This window comes from Plodia interpunctella, chromosome 25 (assembly GCF_027563975.2).
Source record: "Plodia interpunctella isolate USDA-ARS_2022_Savannah chromosome 25, ilPloInte3.2, whole genome shotgun sequence".
Taxonomy (NCBI): Eukaryota; Metazoa; Arthropoda; class Insecta; order Lepidoptera; family Pyralidae; genus Plodia; species Plodia interpunctella.
Window position 1 is genome coordinate 5,321,635 of NC_071318.1, and position 23,643 is coordinate 5,345,277.

The 23,643-nt window shown below is 33.3% G+C and overlaps 1 protein-coding gene across 1 annotated transcript in view; it reads left to right on the plus strand.

The window, feature by feature from the left end:
- The first annotated feature begins 232 nt into the window (after positions 1–232).
- Positions 233–23,643, plus strand: part of LOC128680889 (zwei Ig domain protein zig-8-like) — a 113,905-nt gene continuing 90,494 nt past the window's right edge. Inside the window, exon 1 of the mRNA XM_053764366.1 lies at positions 233–312. The gene's annotated coding sequence lies outside the window, so the exon portion shown is untranslated. The remainder of the gene's footprint in view (positions 313–23,643) is intronic.

The following is a 23,643-nucleotide window of genomic DNA, read 5'->3' on the forward strand; positions in this document are numbered from 1 at the left end:
GAATAGGGTTGGCACACGCACACATAGTCACTCTCAACCCTGGCGATACTGCGTACGTTAGTTTTGCTCTGGGTTCCGTGGGCGGGTGACGTGCGTCAGTGAAGCTGTTTGGCGTATTGTGAATTCGCGTGTTGATATGTTAAGTGTTACCAGTATAGGAGTAATTACAAAACGTTATTAGTAAAGTTTTTTCATTGTGATCGGGTAAACTTGGATTTTTCGTAGTGAAGTGTTTTGTTTTAATACTTTTTAAGTGGAAGTTAGAGTTTGGGAAGAAATAACTAGATAAATGTTAAAGGATATATTTATGAGGTAAGATAAAATTAAGTTTGGATGTTTATTGAAATTATAAACATTAACGATTTTCTACAATGAAATTATTCAACTATTCATTAAATATAGAGAGAAAAATTATACGTATGAAAAAATAAGTTTCGATCGGTCAAAGTATAGAATTTAAAATATTTAATTAAATCTTTTGCACTTGTTTTCTTTATTAGAAGCTACATAATAAATACTTTTGATTAAATGGGACTACATTATATTTTATCATCAAATAATGATGTCTAAAATGACATAAATCGAATAGAAATCACTAAAAAGTTATGAATTTTTATTCCATCGTTATCGAGTGGCTCTCATTTGGACTTAAGTGATTTCGAAAAATATTGCGTAGGATAACACTCAAATTATAATTATATACTTTAAAAAAAATATGATTGCGTATTTTAACCTTTATGTTTTATGCTAAATGCTTTGAAGGGTTGAGTGTACGAAATTGATCCAACAATTTTTAGAGTCGGTAGTCTAATGATAGATATAGATAAATAGAAGAAAATGGAGAAAATTCTCCAGAGAAAACGAGATTAGTACAGAAGTTAGAAGAGTAGATTGATTTGAACAGAACATAACAAAAATGGTAGGTTAATTTGTAATAGTAAATAAATAAAAAATATTCAAAATTATATAAATTGTAATCAAAGAGTTTGTCTTTTAAATAAAAAATATTATACAAGAAATTAATTTAAAAAAAATATTTTTTTTTTACAATTTTTATTGTAATACAAATTAAACAATTTTTAATTTGTTGTCTCGCACTTTCCTTATACGAAAAATAGAGTTCATAAAAATATTGACTGATATGAAATTAAACTAACGTAAATTTAGACAAAAAAAAAATCTTATTTTTCTTTGTACGAAGTGTATGAAGAGCAGTCGCTGCAATCTGTACGAACTCGTCTCTTATACATGCACTTTCGATTTCCGGAGAGGACATTCAGGAAATTAATCCATTTTACTCCTGGAATTTGACTGCCTATAGAAATTCAAGGCTTTTAAACATTAAGAATTTGTGTGGTAACATTTCATTTTATAATTCATGCTCTTGATATTTTGATCTTTGATTAATATATATGTTTTGATCTAAAATATTGTATCGTTGAATTGGTATCCCACCTTGAAGTAACTTTGGGGTTAACTTAATATGTTTATTTAAATTTTGTAGTTTGTTGCTTGTAAGAAATTACTATTTAATATAAAAATTGACGTGAAAAAGTGCCTGTGAAAGTCAAATTTCTGAATAAATGATTTGAATTTGTACAATCCGGTATTTTTGAATGAGACCTTAATGTATTTTAGAATTATGAAATGGCTCAGTATAGAGACCTTTGGAAGACAGAAGGGGAGGCCTTCACCCAGCAGTGGGACACAAAATACAGGCTATAAAAAAAAGTATTATCAAATGCAGATACTAGAGGCTAGATGAGGGAAAAGAAAGTCAAGATTTATAGACGTAATTAATGACGAGGCACAGCTCATGTCTTATAGGGAGGTAAAATCTATGGAATGTAACAGCGTAGAATGGACAATAGTCTATTCTACGCTGTTACATACTCCATCGACAAGAACCTAGTGTTGAAATTTATTGATTGAAATATATATATATATAATAGTTTATACATATAACCTGAATATACTACAAACTCAGTTAGAATATTAATTAAAATCCATCAAAATATAGAGAATTGTATTCGAGAGATCATTTGGCCTAATTCATTCTTTCAGAGTATAATAATCTACTTAGTTGTCTACGGCTTTAAAATTTTGGGCTATGATTAATTTTCACTCAATCCAATACTATATTTTTCATTGAATAAATTTTGTAACATCAAGTGAACCGCGTTCTTCCGTTGCGTCACGATAAGGTTTGTAACATTGTAATTCAATTTTAGAATCGCATGTAATTTTTTTCCCAATGTAGTGTTTTCAGTTACTTACTGGAAAAAATGTGTTCCAGTTGATCGATTTATTACAAAGTAAATATCAGATAAGACAACAATATTGACAAATATTTATTTTGATGACTATTGAAATGAATCGCCCTTATATTAATAGAAACACCAGTAAAATTACTGTGGCAATGATAATAACTTCAAATATATGACTGATAAAAAATGATACATAAAATTATATTTAAAAAATGGCATCCATTCATCCATCCTTCATTCATCCCTTCCGGCCTGATAGGGACCAACACTGGTTCAATGAGTTTCTTTCGGCATTTCTTCTCAGCAGTGGTCGTTCCGATATGCTAGTAGTTTGTACGTTTGTAGCTTTGGTAAATATCATTTAATTTAGAATATTATGTGAAAAAGTAACTGTGAAAGCCCAATTTCTGAATAATTGATTTTTATTTTGACAAAAATAAATTCGTATAGTTTTTAACTCGTCCAAACACTCCGTAAGTGACACGAACAAGTGACGTTAGAACATGCTAAAATGTACGCAAATAAGATATGTTTGTTCGACAGCTACATTAAATATTACTTTTATAAAGTTGTGACAAATTTGTATTTTTCATGTTGGTTGAGTTTGTTAGTATAATGTTATATTTTATGAAAATGAAGTCATCCCATCAACTTTAAGTCTTCGTATTATGTACTATGATTTTTCATAAAATTATAATTAAAAAAATATGCTATCAAAATACAGAGATTTTAGAGAAATTCCGAAATAAATGACCATTTACTAATTCAACGTGTACAACGAGTCTTTAACCTTTCAATAAAACCAAAAAGGTCTACCTAACGACCAGTGTACATACAACATCCTGACCCGTCGACATCAATCCACGTTAATAAATACCCCAATAAAAAACCGGGTTATTCTGTATGAGATCGTGTGGTCAATTGATTTTTTCATAAAATCACACCATTGGTATACTTCTACCTATGTATAATATGTGTGTTTATGATATTCTGTCTGATTTATTGAATTCTCGTGTCACAATTCTCATGTCAGATTTGCAACCATAATACTTGTTAAGCTAGACCGATTTTGATGAAATTGTATATGTATAGTTCAATGGGTCTGAGAATATGTTATCTATTTCTTATACCACATTTAGAAACATACGTTGTATCTTCTGTCGACTGTACCATAAAAAATGGTGTGTGTTCACATGGTGAGTGTATTAATTTTCGATTAAATTAAATTTCGGTTTTTAGAGGTTAGCACAAAAATTCGCAACTCCAACTAAGGTCACAAGTGGCATAATAGTATCACAACTCTATCTAAACTATAAAGGGATAATTCACACAGATTGTTTGAGGTTTATGTTATGGTATAATCAATTTTACTATATTCTATAACATTATGTACGTCATCATCCAAGACCCAGGTCAATCTGAAAAAGATCATTTTCCATCATGACTCGACCGGAGTTCGATCCACGGACCTCCATTGTAGCAGTCGAGATCGTCGACTGGTAATATTAAAGACGTGAGACTGTATATAGTATCATTTATCCAGTTTCGTGTGGTCTCGCCGTGAATAACCCAAAAAACCCAACGGCTTCATCCAGATCATATCCTATTTAAATTAAAAATTAAACGGGTGTAGATTGAAATATTTTTGGAATTTTCCGTCGACAAACAAGAGGTTTTATTATTTGAAATATCTGTCAGGAAAACAATGTGATTTGGGCTTTACAATTAAGGTCTTGATTCTTGATGTAATCGGGTTTTATAGACTGTCTAATATTATTTGAATTATTTGCTTAATTCAAATAATATTAGATTCGAGCGGATAAGATATTTTTTACGCTTAGAAAAATATGTGATTCGCTGCTTTACTTTCGTAGAAGAATGTCCATCCTTTTCATTAGAATCCGTTCAGTGATATTGTGTGATTTTGTAACAGAATAAAACATGATCTCAATCTACTTCTCTCTCTTTCTAATCATTATTTTTTTTTTAGAATTATTTATTTCTATCCATAAATCATTCCCATATTTTAAAAATTATAATCTCAAGAATTATTTTCTCTAATAATCACAACGACGAAATCTATACTACCTATTATTATAAAGAGATAAGTGTTTGTGACTTTATATATTAAGGCGGGTAATCTTCGAAACTATTGAACTGATTTCAAATCTGTTAAAATTGACCATTAGGAAGGTACGTTATCCAAGATTGCTATAGGCTATATTGTATCTCAAAATTCATACTGGAGCGAAGCCCCGGGCAACATCTAGTGAATAATAAATATGTCTCGTGGACCGAATACCGAAACCGAATATTTAGTTTAAAAATGTGTATGTGTTTTATTATGTTTTTTATAAAATCATTCAAATTCAAAGTTTATTTATTAGACAAATTAAAAAACCCCCGACTTTTTATATTCATTTCGCTACAACTTTTGTACGGCTGAACCGATTTTCATGAACCATGGCTAAGAATACTCGGGTTAAAATTATTTATGACACAAAGAAAAACTAAACGAAAATAGGTTCATCCGTTTGGGAGCTATGATGACACAGACAGATACACAGACAGACATGTTAAACTTATAACACCCCTCTTTTTGCGTCGGGGTGAAAAATAAGGCTTTATGACCCCATTTTATTGGGTTAAAAATAAATTATTCAAATACCTAGCTTACTAACGACCATCTCCTGTAAAAGACAAAGAGCATAATCGGAAACCAATACTCGGAATATCGAGGGCACTTTTTACTGGAAAAGCAATCTGAATATTTAAATCTAGAGATATTTCCGCAACAAGGGTTAATATGCTCGTGTCATTTCATTTGCTTTGTATATGATCAATTACTGAAATATCACAAACTCCAAAGCTGTTGAACCTGTTGTATTTCAGGTTGTAAAAACATGTGCTATGGTATATTATAAAATATATATGTATATCTTTCGGATATTGAAATTTTCAGAGTTTTCTTAACTTATTTTATTAAAATTATTATCAACATGGCTCGATTTTTTGAAACCAAAAATAAGGTGATAAGTTGATATAGGTATATTAAAATTTTTAAAAAGTTATTCTTTCAATTTCAAATTCAAATTCAAAATTCTTTATTCAATTTAGGATGATATACATCACTTATTGACGTCAAAAAAAAAAAAACTTAAACTAAGTCTACTGCCGGCTTCCAAAGCGCAAGTGAAGAAGAAGCGGCGCAACAAACTTCACCGCAGCCTTTTCTCCAAGGACGTCAATTAACAAATATAGGTCTTATATTTCTATAACATTATGTACGTCATCATCCAAGACCCAGGTCAATCTGAAAAAGATCATTTTCCATCATGACTCGACCGGAGTTCGATCCACGGACCTCCATTGTAGCAGTCGAGATCGTCGACTGGTAATATTAAAGACGTGAGACTGTATATAGTATCATTTATCCAGTTTCGTGTGGTCTCGCCGTGAATAACCCAAAAAACCCAACGGCTTCATCCAGATCATATCCTATTTAAATTAAAAATTAAACGGGTGTAGATTGAAATATTTTTGGAATTTTCCGTCGACAAACAAGAGGTTTTATTATTTGAAATATCTGTCAGGAAAACAATGTGATTTGGGCTTTACAATTAAGGTCTTGATTCTTGATGTAATCGGGTTTTATAGACTGTCTAATATTATTTGAATTATTTGCTTAATTCAAATAATATTAGATTCGAGCGGATAAGATATTTTTTACGCTTAGAAAAATATGTGATTCGCTGCTTTACTTTCGTAGAAGAATGTCCATCCTTTTCATTAGAATCCGTTCAGTGATATTGTGTGATTTTGTAACAGAATAAAACATGATCTCAATCTACTTCTCTCTCTTTCTAATCATTATTTTTTTTTTAGAATTATTTATTTCTATCCATAAATCATTCCCATATTTTAAAAATTATAATCTCAAGAATTATTTTCTCTAATAATCACAACGACGAAATCTATACTACCTATTATTATAAAGAGATAAGTGTTTGTGACTTTATATATTAAGGCGGGTAATCTTCGAAACTATTGAACTGATTTCAAATCTGTTAAAATTGACCATTAGGAAGGTACGTTATCCAAGATTGCTATAGGCTATATTGTATCTCAAAATTCATACTGGAGCGAAGCCCCGGGCAACATCTAGTGAATAATAAATATGTCTCGTGGACCGAATACCGAAACCGAATATTTAGTTTAAAAATGTGTATGTGTTTTATTATGTTTTTTATAAAATCATTCAAATTCAAAGTTTATTTATTAGACAAATTAAAAAACCCCCGACTTTTTATATTCATTTCGCTACAACTTTTGTACGGCTGAACCGATTTTCATGAACCATGGCTAAGAATACTCGGGTTAAAATTATTTATGACACAAAGAAAAACTAAACGAAAATAGGTTCATCCGTTTGGGAGCTATGATGACACAGACAGATACACAGACAGACATGTTAAACTTATAACACCCCTCTTTTTGCGTCGGGGTGAAAAATAAGGCTTTATGACCCCATTTTATTGGGTTAAAAATAAATTATTCAAATACCTAGCTTACTAACGACCATCTCCTGTAAAAGACAAAGAGCATAATCGGAAACCAATACTCGGAATATCGAGGGCACTTTTTACTGGAAAAGCAATCTGAATATTTAAATCTAGAGGTATTTCCGCAACAAGGGTTAATATGCTCGTGTCATTTCATTTGCTTTGTATATAATCAATTACTGAAATATCACAAACTCCAAAGCTGTTGAACCTGTTGTATTTCAGGTTGTAAAAACATGTGCTATGGTATATTATAAAATATATATGTATATCTTTCGGATATTGAAATTTTCAGAGTTTTCTTAACTTATTTTATTGAAATTATTATGAACATGGCTCGATTTTTTGATACCAAAACGAAGTTGATAAGTTGATATAGGTATATTAAAATTATAAAAAAGTGTTATTATAGGTTATATTCTTTCAAATTCAAATTCAAAATTCTTTATTCAATTTAGGATGATATACATCACTTATTGACGTCAGAAAAATTACTTAAACTAAGTCTACTGCCGGCTTCCAAAGCGCAGGTGAAGAAGAAGCGGCGCAACAAACTTCACCGCAGCCTTTTCTCCAAGGACGTCAATTAACAAATATAGGTCTTATATTTCTATAAATATAGGTCTTATATTCTACCCGTGTAGGTACCAAATTTCATAAAAATCCGTCCAGCAGATTTACGTGAAAGAGTAACAAATATATACAAATACATCCTGACAAACATTCGCATTTATAATACTAGTAGAATAATAAAGTAGTGAAAGTTGGAATTAGATTCTGTGAAAACCAAATAAGTGAGTCACGATGTTTTAAGAAGGGCCCTCAACCTAAACTTTCTCAGTAATGACACACTGTCTATCGGTGAACACCAAATTCAGTCAAAAGGCTTGGAGTTTATCACGTTCATACAAACAAAAGCGACAATATAATGATTTAGTTCCCGGGTTCGAGCCCCGGTTGGGTAATGATGGAAAATGATCTTTTTCTGATTGGCCCGGGGTCTTGGATGTTTATCTATATAATGTATTTGTTGTAAAATATAGTATCGTTCAGTTAGAATCCCATAACACAAGTCCCGAACTTACTTTGGGGCCAACTCATTGTGTGTTATTTGCGCTTATTTCTCGCTTATGTCTGTCTGTCTGTCTCGAGACTATCTCTCGTTAGACAGTTACAGCACGAATAAAAGCGCATTTTTATGCCGTAATTTCAAAATGTTCGTACGTGATCTGCTGAAATTTTGCACACATAACGCTATGGTATGTTACTTAACAAACAATTAGGTTTGTGACCTTCACGGTAGCTGAGTTTTGGCCGAAGGGTGGCTATTTTAAGGGACACCTGGGTGACGCGTGCAAAATGAAACCCTTTAGATATAATGAAACCTCATTTTTAACCCCCGACACAAAAAGACGTCAGGAACATGCTTGTTAATTTGTATAATTTGATCGGTCTTAGTTACATGAAACCATATTATATTATGTTAATATTATTAGCTAGTTATGTAATTATTTACAACAATAACAGGTTCATACAATTACATAAATCTTTTGAAGTATTATATATTCCTTGCATGGAATGGAGCAGAATATGGAGTGCAGCCAAATCGCTAAAGACAATAATAGTCAAAATTAATCTTAATCCCTGCTTTATATAAAATTGATTAGTTAATAACCACGGCTTTGCATGGTTTAAAATGTTATTTGTTAAAAGTCGTTTTGTTTCTATTACTATTAAAAAATCGCAGCTTTACGAATGGTTCGCGACATTTTTCAGATTATCCCCAAATTAAATTATGTAATTGTATTATTATGAAATTATTTCTCGGTATTATTATATCTATATTCACATTTTTTGGAGGTTAATCGGATTTCTATTTTAATTATAGAATAGAATGGAAATACGTTTATTAAAAAAAACTACAGACACACACATAATAACCAAAAAAGAAAATTAAGATAAAATAAAAATAAAACGTGGGTAAGTACAAAAAGTGACTATGTGTGTGTGTGTGCTGCAGTAATCTAAACAGGCCACAACTCAGTGATGTTATTACTCTAGGAGCAAATATACTGATTTTCAGTTTATCTATATATTATCGTGGCACGTTTACGTAATACGAGTATCGATTCAATTTCTTGGGACCAGACCGCAGCAGCAGAATGAAAAACTTCACGGGTCGATGCACATGTCAAAAGCAGAAAAATATATCTTTTTGTTCGTTTATTATTTGACTCCGACATTGATACCGTTGGAGATGTCCATTTTAAACCCCCGACGCAAAAATAGGGATGTTATAAGTTTGACCGCTAAGTGTGTCTGTCTGTCTGTGTGTGTGCCACCGTAGCTCATATACGTGTGTACCGATTTGGATGCGGTTTTTTTTATAAGAAATTTGTATGCGGTGGTTCTTAGGTATGTTTGATCAAAATTGGGGTTCAGCCGTTCAAAATATATAATAGTTCGAATATTGAAAGACGTGGGATTTTTTAATTTGTCTAACAAATAAACTTATAGACAACTAGATGTTTCCCGAGCTTCGCTCCGATGGGAATTTTGAGATAAAATTTAGCCTTTTGCAATCTTGGATAATGTACCTTTCTAATGGTGAAAGATTTTTTGAAATCTAGTTCTATAGTTTCGGAGATTACCCGCCTCAAACATTACAAACTCACAAACACTTACGTCTTTATAATAGATTATACATATAGTATAGATTGTCTATGTAAAAAGCGTAATTGTATATACTTACAACGTACGCCGTTGTAAGTTTATAAAATTACGCTTTTGACATGACTGCCCAAAAAAAGGAGTGTATGTTTACAAGATTCATTTATTTGTATGTGAGTTTATTTGTTCTGTCATTTTTTTGCACCTTATGAGATGTTTATAACTTTTGGATGTTCAGAATGTATCAGTATATTTTTGAAATTGTCTATCCATAATTTTGAGGCAGGAAATCTAATTCTTGCATTTAATAGAAGCATTATCTGTGGTGGATTTTAATTGGCTGTTCGACTAGGTAAAAAAGAAAATCTTTGAAGGTATTTAAGTATACAAACATGATAATTAACTCGTCACTGTAATTAATCAGTTTTATTGATCACGTAATTTACTATTGTTTGCTCTCATTAAAGTATAATATAATAAACGCATTTTGACACTAAAAATCGTGACGTCATAACACATCTTTGTCATACAAGCTATATTATATTAAAAAAATTGACATTAGAATGTATTAAAGTTGTGATTTGACTAGTTCCCACTAGTTCCCATTCACATTCCCATGTTGCCAACTCATATTTGAAAATATTACGAAACGCCTCGAAGTGTTGCCTTCGTAGAATATTCCTTTTATATATCAAAGGCAATCACATAAATTCTAGTAATATTATGAATGCGAATGTCTGTGGGGATGTTCGTTACTATTTCACGCGAAAACCACTAGACGGATTATTATGAAATTTGGTAAACGAGTAGGATATAACCTGGAATAACACGTAGGGTACTTTTTATCCCGAAATTCGAACAGGAGCGAAGCCTCTGAAAAGAAGACAAAAAATCGGTAGTAAATGTATTACCTACAAATATTAAAAGTTAGGTAATTTACAAGTATCTTAGTTACTGATTTATGTCGATCTGCAGAAAAAATAACACGGTCAACGAACCAGCGTAATCCGATAAAAAAAGGAATATTTACCGTAAAACTGTCAGCCTGGTTTTTATCGTGCCAAAAACATTACTCCCGATTCTTGGTACAGATAAAACTTTATCAGCGATTTTATTGTTACCTCTACAAGATATAAAATGTTTTACGTCTTAACTTCTGTCAGTCTGCGTCAGGAAAAATACGTTTCTGTGCGAGCCATGAAACTGAATAATTGTCTAGAAATCGGAGTTAAAGGAAGACTTGGAAGTCTGTCATTTTACAAGCTACACCTGCCCATAATATATAAGTCTAACCTCTTAATATAAAAGTAAAACTTGCAAGAATTGATAAGAGACAAATAGTGGTGCCTATTTGTCTTTTATCAATTCTTGCAAAATTTACCTGCTTCCTCTTGCTATGCAGAGTTTGGTTTCTCCAAGTAGCTTCATTTTTCATGCGTTATTATGATTGGTAAATATGACCAATTGGTGCATTATTCCAAAGCTACAAATGACTAACATTTCGTAACGGCCACTGCTGAGAAGAAATGCCGAAAGAAACTCATTTGAACAGCGTTGGATTGTATTTTTTTCTCTGTTCAAATGCCCACAGATCGGTTTATACAATGTTTTCATTTTCTATTGGCATATTCTAAGGTGATACAAAAACATGTTTTGATATAATTTACGTTTGTATGCATATAGTGAATATATTTCAAAGTAAATTGATTGATTGAAACCCAACAAAAGGTCAAAATCAGAGCGAAGCGAGCGACATATAAGAAATATTTAATTAAAATTGTAGAAAAGTTCATTAAGTATTGGTAAGCTGGTGTCGTGGAACATTTTCCCAGTTGCGTCAGTCAACTTTGACGTTAACTTTAACATGTGCTGAAAAACGAAAAGTACAACATTTTACCTAAACGACAGCCGGCGCGCAGGTTAAAGTTAGTGTCAAACTCGACTGGTGCAACTCACCCTAAATACGTATGGATGTCATTCCTCATTCATCCGAAAGAATGCAATCATGAAATCGCTCTTTATTTCAATTCAAACGAGCCATTAAGCTAACATACGCTTCATCAAACAGATTTCATTCATGTTCTAACATCAAATAGAACAATATTTGTACAAACTACATTATTTGCATAGACAATGCGCTTTTGAAATCCTACAAAGGGATATGATGAGTATTGTTTATCTATTCAGACTGTATTAAAGGTATTCCAAGAAACGAAACTAAAGTAATTTTAGAATGAAATCACCATTACGGCCAGTACTATATTGGAAGCGGTGGTGGTGTAATGGTTAAAGACCTGTGGACCAAACGGTCTCAGTTTCGTATCCTACTCGTGCCATATGAATTTGTATACCAATCTGACTCATTTAGTAGTTTTCATAAACCACAACTTGCTTTGAGTGAAACAATAATATCGTGAGGAAACCTGCACACTGGTTGACAGTTTAGTTCACTAGTGTGTATGAGACTACCTGCCACTAGATGGAGGTAAGTAAAAGTCATGTCAAATGCCTTTAGGCGACTTGAATTAAATCCGACACCAGTATTAGCAATAACACACTCGATATAGTACAATATTCGAGTGGTTTGTATCTGTTAACTTTAAACTGCGCAGAAATATGAAAAGTCCGCCATTTTTATCTAATCAGCGGCAGCGCGCATTTTAAAGTTAACGTCAAAGTTAACTGATAGTAAATTTTTTTATTGACATTACCATTTGTGTAAATTATCATAAAAATCACAGTTGTTCTATGAAAACTATCATACATGAGTCAGATTGGTATACAAACTCACCTGACCCGAGTAGGATTCGAACCTGGGACCTTTCGAGCACCCACCCGTTTCAAAAGTACTATATTATGATACGTGGACGTCACAGTTGACGCAACCAAAAATACGGATACTTAAGAGAGTATTCTTATCTATATACAAAAGCGGGAATGAAGAATTTTCACCGCGGTTCATATTAAGCTGGTCTACGACAGGGTTCGCCATCAATCAAATTAATTTTTTATTCAACTAGTACTTACAACACTTATTGATGTCAAAAAATTACTTAAAACGTCTACTGCTGTAGCGATGCAATAACTTCGCCTTTTGTTCAAAGACGTCAATTAACAAATGTAGGTCTTGATAAGTATATTATAGCGTTTACATAATAATACATAATTGTATAGTACTAATAAAGATGAAAAATAATTATCTGTCCGTCTTTAATTTGTATGTGTTCTTGAATGCGCATACGGCTATGAAGCCACGGAGATACGCGTAAAAACAAACTTTAAAATTTTGAAAACTCGTCTCTGATATTATTACCCTCTTTGGCAATGTTAGCTATCAACTGTCAAAGCTATGTAAAGCTTTGGCAACTAATAAGCATACCGAAAAGACAAGGAGTGATTTTATTTTAGGGCGGGACCACACGCTAGGATTTTTGGAACTATTAATAAAATTATATTAATATTTTGTAATTTAGGGGGAAGTATGAAGATATTTTTTTAGAATATAAAAACTATGATGTTCTAGTGATTAGGGGCTCGCCTATAGTTGAAAGGTTCCAGGTGCGAATCGATTCCCACTTGACAAAAATAAATAAAAAGGATAAGGACAAATTACACAGATTAAGCTAGCCCCAAAGTAAGTTCTAGACTTGTGTTATGGGATATTAACTCAACGATACTATATTTTATAACAAATACATTATATAGATAAACATCCATGGCCCGGGCCAATCAGAAAATTATCATTTTCCATCATTACCCGACCGGGGATAGAACCCGGGACCTAAAATCATTATATTATTACAAAGAAGTCCCCCTGTCGCTTCTGTTTGTATGAACGCGATAAATTCCAAACCTTTTGACTTTTGTACGATGTTCACCGATATACGGTGTGATTCTTCGGTACTTAAAACATCGTAACTCGGTTATTTGGCTTTCACAAAATCTAATTCCAACTTTCACAATTCTTCTGGAGTTCTCACTGAATCCCAATTTATAGAATTTCAAGAAGTGGGCCCTCAGACAACACGCACATTAATTTGTTATGGTTTCACACTAGTGAAAGCCGGATTCGCTAGTTTAATATATATTTTAGGAAAGGTTGCCCCACCCTTATTCTTGACATAAAGAGATTTATATCTCATTTTTGTGTGACAGTCATGACACCCGGTTCCGGGTAATACGTAGGGAAGAAATAAGAAACATATCGATACATTATCAAAAGAGAATAGTAATATGTAGGAAAGAGACGGAAAAAAGGTTCAGTTATTATCTTGATACGTGTCAGCTTATCTGTGATATCCCTTTAGTAGGAAAGCGTTGGGTTGATATTTTGGTGGCTACTTTAACAATATGGAACTCAAATTCAAATTCAAAATTCTTTATTCAATTTAGGATGATATACATCAGTTATTGAGGTCAAAAAATTACTTAAACTAAGTCTACTGCCGGCTTCCAAAGCGCAGGTGTAGAAGAAGCGCCGCAACAAACTTCACCGCAACCTTTTCTCCAAGGATTAACAAATATGTGTCTTATACATATATTAAAAATTAGGAGGACGAATTTACATCATTATTAAAAATGTCAAAATTTGAATGAATAAATAAAATAAAAATTGTATTTCCAATAAAAGTATTGAAAATTGTCCGTGAATTTCTCACTGGAATATGGATTTTTCCGGGATGAAAGGTACTATGTACTTAAAACTATGTATATGAAAAATTTCAAGAAGATCGGTTTAATACATAAAGCGTGAAGAGCGTGCTTATTTTCGCATTTATAATATTAAGTAGTTAGTATTAGGATTGTGATGAATGAAGCGATTGTGATCCAAGGTCTAGGGTTCGAATACTACTCGTGCCATATTATATATAAATATCTGCTTCAAGATTCTACATACTTACATATGTTGCAAGTCATATAAAAGCTTGTTAAAATGTCTTTCTGGATCTAAATAAGACTCAGGTTGAAGAAATATAAGGGAAATTGCCGCATCGCTGTTTAATATTTTTAAACCCAATCCCGTTGAAAGCATCTGAAATAAAAATAAAATTTAACACAGTAATCAACTTTTGAAATGTTGGTGCACTATTGTTCGATTTTCAATATTTCTTTATGGAACATAGTATAAAATTTTATATCTTATACAAAAATGGATTAAATTTTGGGTTGCATAAAAGTTTTACATGTTTTAAAATTTTAAATATTACGAAAATTAATTTACGTAAATTTTAAAACATATATTTTGGTTTATTATCTTGATATACAATATCGGCATCGGAAAATAAAATATGTTTTTATACACTGAAATAAAATTTTAGTGTTTAAAGTACTATCATACTTTCGGATTATTGGAGTGTGCAAATCGTTCGTTGTTCGTTGTACATTCGTTGTACTAATATAGTCGCTAAATAAAATATGCTATAAAATAAAATAATTTATACGAAACTTTTGAACAAATTTGAATGAAAAGAGAAAGTATCCAAAATTTTTGTCACGCGCAATCATCATCTAATTGTGAACTTAAAAGCTTTTAAAAATATAAGTAGACAATCTAAAAATCAGTCTTAAATTAGTTAAAAAAGTGTCTTGTTCAAAGCTATCGTATTCTGCCGAGTGTGCCCTGCTAAGGGCAGACACAAGGACAGGCGCTAGGTATTTGACCTTCAAATGCACTTTGCAATGCGTCTGCGCTGGGTTGACTCAGTACAAATCATCAAAATTGTCAACGGTATCAATCGACCAATTCAAAATATTAGGTCGATTGATCCTGCGGGTTTAAAGGTGGGATTAATCGAACAAAGAGACAAAACAGTAGTTTAATTTACAAGCGTGACTTAAATTGCAACTGAGCTAATAAAACGAAGGATTTCTTTTGAAATATTGTTGCTTATCGATAGAGTTTCGAGATAGATAAAGAAAATAGCAATTCTGTCGATGGTCGATAGTAAAAAAAACATACTATCGAAACTTTCTAGCTGTACTATCGATATAGTATGGCCTTTTTTGAATGAAATTATCGATTGTTAAATAGATAGTTCGGTAACAGTACTTTGAAAGCACAGTGGAATTTATCTTGTTACTAAAGCACATTTTACCAGATAAACCTCAAATTGCAATAGACGTAAGGTAGCCAATGAAATCTAAATCAGGTTTGTGGGAAGTCTGATTGGCCTAGTTCTTGAGAAAGAGAGTCTTAACGAACACACTGTTCGTATTTCGATATTGTTGCGCTAAAAGTTTTAAAATATCAAGTAGTTTTTGACTCGGGTTAACGATGCTCTCAAAAAACAAGGCTCTAGATAAACTAGTTTTTACCCGCGTCTTTACCCGCATGATTTTCGCTTCAGTGAAATATTTGGACTCTTCTAGTTTACCCATACAAACTTTGAACCCCATTTTTACCCCCTCAGAGGATGAATTTCCAAAAATCCTTTCTTAGTGCACGTTCTAGACCACATAAGGAATATACGTGCTAAATTTGAAGTTTCCAGACCCAGCTGTATGTTAATATGTCAGTTAATTAGTCATTCAGTGTCTTCTTTTATATATACAGATGGACAACACTCAACGGCCAACACAAAGCATTGAGCTTGTATCGCGAGTCCAATGAAAACAAACACAGAGACGAGCACTGCACGCCCAATATTTGCCCTCGTTGAGAATCGGAGGACTTACAGATAGCTGACGGGCGGATTCAGTCACGTCTTTATCTTTTACGAGTTAGACAGAGTCGAATCAGAGTTGCTAGAATCAAAAATCAAACAATAAGTTGCTTACCTATTCTTAAATATTATGTAATAAAGTCCTCTGCTGCATCTGTCTATCTGTTCGCGATAAACTCAAATACTAACAGCACCGATTTTCATTTGGTTTGCAAAAATATATAGTGTAATTTCTGCGGAAAGTTAAGGTGTAATTTATTATGTTTCTACCCAAGCGAAGACGGGACGGGCCGTTAGTTACTAATAAGAAGTATATCAAGTAGAAAAAGCAGCTCAGACACTTTACGACTGAGGAAGTAACCAGAAAACACACATAAGAGAAAACAAATTGTAATTTTTGTAAATATACAGCCTATTGTCTTTCGTAAAGGGAACTGAAGATTTTTCATATAAATGTTGTCGATATCCATATACGATACGTTTTCACTAAATCTCATAGTAACGTGCGTACTGCGACTTTGCTATTTACATATTACCATCGAGTCGATTCGCAGTGAGACGCAGCTAACCAATCACAGTGCGCCATTGTGACGTACGACAACCACACTGCAATGTGATTAGTTATTTGCGTCTCACTTCGCATCGATTACGTAGTGTTAAAGTAAAATGAAAACCCGTACTTGTCTCGAGAGAAAATAAATATGTCTCTGTCATATTTTATCTTGTACATAAAGGTGCACGATAGCAAGCAATCTGTATTTATGACCAACAAGGCGATCTTGAAGCTTTTATTTGGCCTCTTAATAAAATATCTTCAGAATAGCCCAAATTTATAGCCCAATAAAGCTGTTACACGTCACATAAGCAATTTAATCTGCGCTGTGTGATGGGTGAATGATTTGCGATAAAATAAGATTAATATTTGGTATATGTCAGCGAGGATGGTTCAGACTTTTTTTGGGTGAGTTGCACCAACTTTGACGTTAACTTTAACCTGCGTGCCGCCACTAATAAGACAAAACGGAGAGTATCCTACTGAGATCCTAGTGAGAAGTATGCGTGTGTATTTATTACCCTTTCACACAAATATAGCGTACTGGATTGTTATGAAATTTGGTGAACGGGTAGAATATAACCTGAAATAACTCATAGGATACTTTTATCCCGAAATTCCCCGGGGAGCAACGCCCCGGAGCGCAGCTAGTATTGTATCAATTTTGAAGCAAATATCTAGTAACTGATTGAGCTGAAGTGTTGTGTTGTGTGTGTGTGTAGTTTGTAGTTTGTGAGAAATTACTAGTCTAATTCCTGATTAAATGATTTGAATTTGAATTTGGATTAGTAGTATGGCACCGCTGTCTAAATACAAGAAATATCAGTCATCACCCAAAACTAAAACTAAGCCACAAAGAAGCCTATAATAAACAAGAACAATCAATATCGAACTAGGGGCGAACTCTGCGAAATATTCGCAACTACACCCACTACACATTTCATTTGCCACGCACCGCGATCCGTGAATGCCTGCAAATGTTCCCGGTTTAGCCCAATTTATGGGGGGACGTGAGCGGATTTCCACGAAAACTTTCGAAGCCATGGCCACCTGCAAGTAAGTGGAGAATAACGAGTGCATAGAGAAACCACTCTGTTACTAATACATACTGCACTAGAACATTTATAGCAACAAAAATTTGGTGATTCAGCTATTTTAGGGCACACCTACGAAGACAAGGCGATTGATTCGCCAGTCCATAAATTGACCATCTAACATCTTGGACCTACACAAATGCTGAAAATGTATTGTTGACAAAATATCTTAGTCTTGGCCAACTTGTAAACGAGCAACGATTCCAATAATTGAAATTTTTTATTTAATATATTTTCGCCAATAGTGTATAAGAATCGGAAAACAATTAATTGTATAATTATTATTATTTTCATTTTAAGGTAATTATTTTAATTTTATTGATTGGATTATATATATTCGTCGCGCCACGTTACTGATTAATTTAATTTTGTTATAATGAGCCTAGTGTGAGATCATATGCCTCTGTGATATTTATAAATCATACTTTTGAGTAAATACTTTAATTATTTATTTATTTAGTCTATATAGCGGTTATTGACCGAGAACATATCGGTATATCCCCGAATCCGGCCTTATGCCGGATACCGAGAATAAACGAACATTGCGTAATTTTTATGATTCTTATTATTTACTTCCGCAAGGAAAACCAGCAATGTACGTCAAATACGCCAAATTTTGTCGACATTTCTACGAACGTTCTCAGCGGACGGGGTGTCATTTTTATTTATTTATAATTTTAAACTTTATTGTTCTAAATAAGATCATACCTATAAACAAATGGTGAACTTAATGCTCAAACATATTCCCCAACAAACTATAATATTAGGACAAATTCGGATATTAGGAAATTATGCGACGCAAAAAAGTGACATAATATAATATCGTCAAAACATTTTATTATCATATTTGATAATAAAATCTCGAGTGAGAATCGAAAAGTGTGAATCTCGCTTAGGTAAATATTCAGTATGGATTCTCGTAAATAACGTACGAAGCTTTATTTCTATACCCCGATGTGTATCTATACGGGCCCATTGAAAACTTTTCCTGTATCGTCCTTGACGAAAACATTTTACTTCGCAAACTGTGAATAGAGTTATGACGCGTATTCATGTATCGGCTTTCCATTAATTTCGATTCCTTTTCTTTGTTTTAGACTGCAATAGGAAGGGCTTTGGAAAAGGTCTTACTTAAATTTGTTGTGATACTTTTTTGCCCTTTTCGCTGTGAACGTGTGAAGTTTATTCACTTGAAACAGTTTTGAATGAAATGAATTTTTTATGTAGCTCTCAGGTCCCACTGCTGGGCAAAAGCCTCCCCTCTTTGTTTCCAACCACTTCTATTCCTCGACAGTTGTTGCCAATCCTTATCGAAAGCCGACAGTTCGTCAGACCATTGCACCTTCGGCTTGCCTTGCGATCTTTTCCCATTAGTCGGGACCCAGGTAGTAACTCTTCTGGACCATCTTTCCGGCGCCATGCGGCTCACATGACCCGCCCAATCCCACTTCAGTTTCGCAGACTTTCTACCGACGTCAGTTATTTGTGTATTATATACAAAGCCTTATAATAAACTGAAAAGATAAGATTAATTTGCTAGTCACCATAGCGGATATCGGCCAGGGTTATATAAATACCTTCCCACCAAACCGATGTCTTGTAATGTAACCTTTTAAAACGCGAATCTCGACTAATATTATAGTTACATTTATTTAATTACTAGCTTCCACCCGCGGACTCGCCCGCGTTAATTTCCAAAATGAAAGACACCCTATATCCTTCTCTATACTTCAAACTATAAGTATGCAAAATTTCATCAATATTGGTTAAGTAGATAGAGCGTGAAGAGGTAACAAACAAACAAACTTTCGCGCAACAGATTATAATCAATTTAAACACTACAGTTACATAAATCTCGATTTTTCTTCAAAATCTGTTATCATTCCCGTATATCTCGATTTTTCTTCAAGATTATTTTGTGTAATCTGTTATCATTCCCGATGATAACATTTCATCGCAATCATTTACAGTTTATGCAATAAATTTTTGTCCATTTGTGTATGCGACAGCGCTCAATTAGGACATTCTATAGTTTCAAAGCAATTCAGTGCAGTTAATGAATATAGAGGACTATGGCGGCCCGAGTTTAGAGTAATGCTCAGTATTGTGGTAGACCAGTGACATTCTGAAGCAGTTAAGTTCAATTTCAGTCCATAAGGTTTAATTTTGATGTTGGTTACTATAAGATAGACGGATGAAAATCTTTATTTGTTACTATACTCGTACAATACAATAACTATAAAAGAAATACAGAAGAGAAAATACTGAAATAAATAAATGGTAATAAATAAATATATAAGGACAGATCACACAAATTGAGCTAGCCCCAAAGTAAGTTCGAGACTTGTGTTATGGGATACTAACTCAACGATACTATATTTTATAACAAATACATATATAGATAAACATCCAAGACCCGGGCCAATCAGAAAAAGATAATTTTCCATCATGACCCGACCGGGCATCGAACCCGGGACCTCTCGGTTAAGAGGCAAGCACTTTACCACTGCGCCACCGAGGTTGTAGACTTAAAAATTAAGTACAATGACATGTTGACAAAACTAAATTACAAATTTAAGAAGAACCGCCGACGCCGAAGTTGTTACTCTCCTGTCTCGAACTTACTTTAGGTCTAACTCAATCTGTGTGATTTGTTGATTTGTTGTATGGAGTAAGTGTAAATAGATATATATGTGATATCGAAACGCCTTGTATCTAAGAAAATCAGGTCAAATCTTGTTTATTTTTCGCCATCTTTACAAACGGTCATGCTAAGCGATTCTCTGATTCGAAGATATCCATACATCAGGGAACAAAGGTCTGATGAATGATGACCAAAGAAACTGGGTCGTAACAAAAACAAGGGTGGAAAGGGAAGGAAATCTGACCGGTTTTGGGGGAGTAAACAAGCGTAGTCATTTGCGGGTAAGGGCTAAATCCATTGACGCGTAGATACGACTTTCCTAAAGCATATATACGAGTATTTTTAGGATTCATTAACTTAAAAGTAAAAAAAAGGCTCATAAAACCATGTCTGTCTCTCATCGGAGCGATTTCCCGGTACCTTCCTCAGCCGTTGAGCGTCGGAGCCCAGGATCTGCTTCCCTACTTTTGCGTCTCCACTTCGCACGTTCGTCGGCATCCCTAGTTATTCAGACCAACGTCACCCAAAGACCAAAATCGTATCTGAGCTATAAACAAGGTACGACGCCCTCACCACGCGAGATTAATTTACACTTGGCCAATTGTTTATACAGGGTTACTGGTATCTAACGCATAACCTTCCAAAGACGTGTAAGGTACATAGAGAGTAATCTCTTTTGTTCTACGATTTTTATCTAAACGTAAATACAAAAAAAAACTTTTTTTTTTGGTTTTAATGTCATTTCTATAAAACGTTATTTCTATGTTCGATCCCGGTACATAATGCTACTGTACTGTCTTGTGGTGGTCTGGCTATTACATAAAGTAAAGATCTGTATTGTATGTTTTTTATCTGAAAAAAAAAAAAAACTACGAATCACGAAAAGTCGTAGGATAAAACTTGTTTTGATGTACAGAAGTTAGTATTTAGGAGGTTATGCGTTAGATATTAAGACCGAAACAAGTGATAATAAGATCTACTATTGAAAAGTTTTGAATTAAAATTAGTAGTCGCTAAGCAAAGTTTCGGATCAATGGAATCACACCTTAATTATCTATAGCTTAGCTAATAAAGAGGTAATTCTAGTGAATTTTAATTATGCTGGATTGCTTCCACAAACTTCAATTATTATCCGTGTTAGAAGGGTTTCATTAAAACAATACGGTAATATGATTTTTTAATTAAATTACGATTTTCATTTCCACGATTGGTAATAAAGTTTCAATTTAATATCTTATAGAAGTTACAGCGTTAAGAGTTAAGAAACAAACAATGTTACCTTACATTTTATAATAATGTTATTTTAACTTCAATCGATACATAGATATATAGATATACACCATGTACTATTGTACGAGTATTACATACGTCATTATATTGCTAACTAGGATTAAGAATATAATAACTTGTTATGTAAAGTATGTTGGATTAAAAAAAATGTCTTAAAACAGTAGGCTGTTTTTTTATTTGTTTATTCCAAAGAAATTAATAAATATTAATTTTAGGATTCTAATTTCAAAAGTTAACGTTTTTCTCGAAATACAATCTTTCTTATCGAGTGTGTTATTGCTATCAATGACGTCAAATTAATTTAAGTGACCTAAAGGCATCTGACTACTATCTATTGCCATGCAATCAAGGCGTATGTACATTACACTAGAAAACGATATAGTCAAAAGTGAGCAGGTTTCCTCATGAATCCTATATATTACTAGCTTTTGTCCGCGGCTTTGCCCACGTAAATTTTCTCGGATGTAAGGTACCCAATGTCCTTCTCCATTCTTCAAGCTACATGTATGAAACATTTTAAGAAGATTGGTTGAGTTGATAGAGCGTGAAGAGGTAATGAACGAATGAACGAACGAACGAACGAACGAACGAACAAACAAACAAACTTTCGTATGTATTAGTTAGGAAGTTACGATAAGTCATATTGTTATACAAATACATGTGGCACAAGTAAGATTCGAACTTGGTACATATTCGGTCAGCAAGCGTTTTAACCGAACTATCATAGCTTCAAAATACAATGAAAATCTTTATCAAAACAGATGGGTAGCAAATAATTAGCGGCCACATAAACGCAAGTCGATTTTAACTCCCAAAATTGAGGAATGCTGCCACACATATCCGTGAAACAGATGTCTGTGAAATTATGGCGCCTATTATCACTAACGCATATTGGGCCCGAAAATTTGAATATCAATGACCGCAGTCAGCCCTCAAACAAAACATCGTGTACAGAGACAAAGCAAAGGTTAGAAGTGACCATCATAAATTAAGCATATTCTGCCTACTATCCTACTAATATTATAAAAGCGAAAGTTTGTGAGGATTTATATTTGTTACTCTTTCACGCAAAATCCACTGGACGGATTGTTATGCAATTTGGTACACCAGTAGAATATAACCTGGAATAACACATAGGGTACTTTTTATCCCTAAAATCCCACAGGAACTGGAAGAGGGACTCTTCAGTAAAACGTGCTAGATTTTGCTATTTTGATCTGCACTTAATCGCCCACGTCTTGCGGAAACTGGCAAATTGCGTCGATATCAAAGGTCTGGCCACGAGCCTTTTACCCGATCCTGGAAAATCTAAAAGTGCTGAATTGATGTCGTCCAGAATTTGACTGCAGAATACAGTGCACAGTGGAAAAGAGAAAATATAACTCACTCAATAAAAAGAAAGACTTAAAAATCTGTAAAAAAGAGAGACGACACAAAAACGCCCTCCGCTTAAAACTATTGCGAATCCTTAATTTTATTATGAAAAAAATACATCAAATTATGAATTTTATGGTGTAACAAATAGATCAAATCAAAGCTTGGTCATTGGCTGAAGTATAAACCGGTAAAACGCTCAAATAAGAGAGAGATATATTATATGTAAGTTATTTATTTATATAAAGGATTTAACATACAATTTAAACAAAATGCCACTCCGAATGGTAGCCGATGTAAAAATGTCAATACTCTAGCGTTCATCTCTGAACATTAGTAAAGTTATGTGAGATAATAAAATAAAGTGTTTATTTTTAATAATCACTTATATCATATAGCTTTATTTCTGTACTATTTCCGATTTATGCCTCCACTAACAAAGGCGGCCCTAAAAGGCCAATCGATGGCCCAAACAATCGTCGGCGTATATAAAATATACATTGAATATCTATGTAGCATATTGGCCA